We start from the raw sequence: 3,739 nt of genomic DNA, 5'->3' as shown, positions 1-3,739 counted from the left end.
GTGGGGGGCCGGGAGCCGGGGCCCGGTATCCCCTCCTCTAAGGCTGAGGGCCTCTGCCCTGGGCGAGGGAGAGCGGGGGAGAGAGGAAGGATAGAGCTTCCGGGAGAGGAGGGTCAGGGATCTCTGCAGCCTCTCCCCCTCCCCCTCCGCCGGGTCCTAAATCTCCACGCTGGCCCTAGGGGGCAAAGGCTAAAGCTCCCCGGGACTCCTGGAGAGCCTCTTGCCGAGAAGGACAATGAATGGCGCGTCTCCGAAGCAAGTAGAGTTGGGGATGTCAGAACAGAACGGAGTTTGGATTGTGTCCAGGGGATCCTCAACGAATAAGCAGCATTCTCAACCCCTAGCACGGTGCCTGGTATCCAGCAGGAGTTTAATAAATGCTTGTTGATTGATTAACGGGTCGATTGACCTTGGGGAACTGCGTGAATTGGGAGTCCAGCAGTTCTTCACTTCTGGCAAATGTTTCACAGTCATTCTCTGCATATATCATCCTTGATTCCGGAAGAAATGGTGTCACATTTGTGCTTTTTCATACCTATAAGTGATGATTGAAAGAATGTCACTTTTATGACAGAGTTTGTGACCTCTGTTAACAAATTAGCATATTATTCACCCCTTGAATATATTAATTTGAATTGGACTTTTAATAATAGCTACAAGCACATTGCTGAAAAAAACCCTTGGAAACCATTATCTGGTTCAACTTCATTTTACAAAGAAAATAGATCCCCAGAAATGAAGTGACTTACCTAAAGTCACAGCTAATCAAAGGGAGAAGTGAGTCGAATCCAGTTCTGGCTTTAAATAATATTCTTATTAATTTAGGTTTGTGCATTTGGTTTCCTCACAAAAATTCTGTGAAGTAGAAGTCCAAACTTCATAAGAAAAGCAGCTGAAACTCAACTAAGCGAGCTTTTTTACTCAGGGTCACAAATTTACTAAACTTTTATCACTAACCACCACCAACTATCTAAATTGCCTTTTTCTTATTATTGAAAAGGCAGAGAATAAAAGGCAATGGCAACATAGGTTACAAATGATCATCCACTTTTCTTTGCCAGAAGGAAAGTAATGGGAAACCCCACTACTTCCAAGGTGGCCGCTCTGTCACAGCTTTACTTTTTAAGCAGTTTTTTTCTTGCCTAAATCTGGAACTTTCATATATTATTCCTGATTCTTTATAAAAAATTTTGTTTTAAGGTTAGGCTATAAGAAAAGGCTGTCTTAAAGTTACAAATGATGTTGTTAGCAGGGGAGCACTTTCAGGAATCAATTTGACAACTGGGTAAATGAAGGGGAAAAGTGAAGGTGAAGAAGTTCTTAAGTCCTAAGTGTCACCCCTGGAGGTGTGCAATGCTTGTTTGATTAAAGAAATATGTAATAGGGGAGAGATTAAAAAGATAAAAAATAAATGAGAAAGAAAAAAGAAAAAGTGGGAATCAGAGTCCAGTTAGAAGAGTGATAAATGTAGAAAGTATTATTTTTATCCCATATTGCCTCAAATACCACAGATTGACTATTCCTAGATCCATTCTTTTTTTTTTTTTAAACATATTAAGCAGTGTAATAGTTATTACTGATAAAATGATAAAATTTGTAAGAAAACACCATTTCCTTTGACCACTTCTTTTTTGGATGGTACTCATTTAATTATTACACTGCTTAATTAACTGATTAAAAAATAAATGGATCTAGCAATAATCATCTCTGTCCTGAGCTCTAATCCCACATTATCAACTGGATATCTTCACCTGGATATCCTATTGTTACCTCAGACTCAACATATCCAAAAGTGAACTCATTATCTTTCTATACCACTTCTATTTTTGTCAAAGGTACTACCATATTTCCTGATTATTTTCCTGATCAAAAAGCTTTGGTAGTTTTCTATTGATTCTGTATGTCACTTAAATCCCCTCAAATTCTGACTCTGACTATTTTTTTCTAGACCAAAGGTTCTAATTTGAAGTCTGTGAACTAAAATTTTTTTTTATATATTGCCATATAGATTCAATATGCATATCTATATAGTGCCATATATAGTTTATAGTAGCTAACATATTTGGCTTCTTTGCAAGCCTATGTATTTAAAGACATTATTCTGAGAAGGGGTTCATAAGCTTGATCAGACTGCCGAAGGAAGGTGGCCACACAAAAATGATGAACCCCAAACTAGGCTGATTTCACATTACCCTGCCTCATTCATTTAATCATTCTGCCAACTGATCTGCTTCCTATTTTGAAGACCCAATATTCTATCTACTGCCTCTTTTCCCTGCTCTGAGTGGAATTCTCTGCCTCTTGGAGTTTCCAGTTCTCTTCAAGACCTAACAGCTTCAGTACTACTTCCTATAAAAAAGACTTTAAGTAATTCTTCCAGTTAATAGCTTTCTTTTTTGGAAATAACTCTATCTATTCATCCATCTGCCTGTCGGTCTGTCTATCTATCTATCATGGCTATATTTATTTGTATGTGTGTTTTAAAAATTTTTGTCCATGTTGCTTACCCCAAGTAGAATATAAGGATCTTGAATGGAAGAACTGTTTCATTTTTGTCTTTATCCCCACCATCTAGCACAGTGCTTTGCATACTAGGTTTTTAATAAATCCTTGCTGAATTCAATCTATTTGAAATACTTATTTTGAATTTGTGTGTATACATAAACACACTACAATATATATATTTGTACATGTATAATTTTATGTTACAATCCTAGAATAATTATCAATAAATTAATTCTAAAATAGCCCCATCCTGGAGACCTAGAGCTAAAAGGAACCTCCAGAATTAATTTTCTTTTGTATTTCTCTTATAATATAGTCACTGGATTTGACCTTAGTAATCTTTCATTTCTCAAATTTCAGATTGCTCCAAATGTTTTCCAACACCGATTTTTGGCTATTTTATTCTCCAACTATCTCCAACAATTTTGTAATTCTAAAACAACTTTCATAGCAAAATTCCTTTTCATTCACAATTATAATATCAAAAATAAGTGCAACTCAGTGCTTTTGAGTGGGTGTGGAAGGGGGAAGTGTGTCAAAATTTTTAAAAAGGGTAGGGAGACTCCAGGAAGTTTGGAAATTACTGTTCAACACCTTTCTACATTGCCCCATATGCCTGAAATAACAATAATAGCTTCCATATTTCTGTTGCCTAATTCAAAACCTTCTTCAAATCGACCCTGACTCATGCAGGAAGCTGTTTCAGATTAGGTGGGTTGGTTGAAAATCCTCTCCTTCAACAAATTTCTGTTTCTAGCTGTTACCTCTACCTCCAACACCGCCTCCACAACAGTGAATCTACCAAATAAGAAAAACAGAAAAGAAAAATAAGGCAAAATTCAAATACAAAAATGAACCTTAAGAGGTAATTATTATTACGTTATGTGAGATATATGAACAGCCCATAGAATGCTTACTATGCTGCTTTAGCATACCAGGACACTACAGATACTTTAATATATAAGAAGTTTCTGAACTTCTGCTGTACAATATTTAGCACAAGATACTAGGTACTGTTGGAAATACAATGAAGATATGACAATAAGCCATGAACTCCAAAAAATAAAATAAAATCTAGGGAAGACAAGTATAGACTGACTCTACTCATCTACTGCCAAAGTGGTAATGAATTTAGAAGAACAGAGGTATTACTGTGGTGCATTGTCTATATGGGAATTTATTTTGCTGGATTATATGTGTTTATGATAATTCTCTTCATTATTCAATTGAAGAA

Source organism: Sarcophilus harrisii, chromosome 3 (assembly GCF_902635505.1).
Source record: "Sarcophilus harrisii chromosome 3, mSarHar1.11, whole genome shotgun sequence".
Lineage (NCBI taxonomy): Eukaryota > Metazoa > Chordata > Mammalia > Dasyuromorphia > Dasyuridae > Sarcophilus > Sarcophilus harrisii.
Note: the sequence above shows the minus strand (reverse complement) of the source record.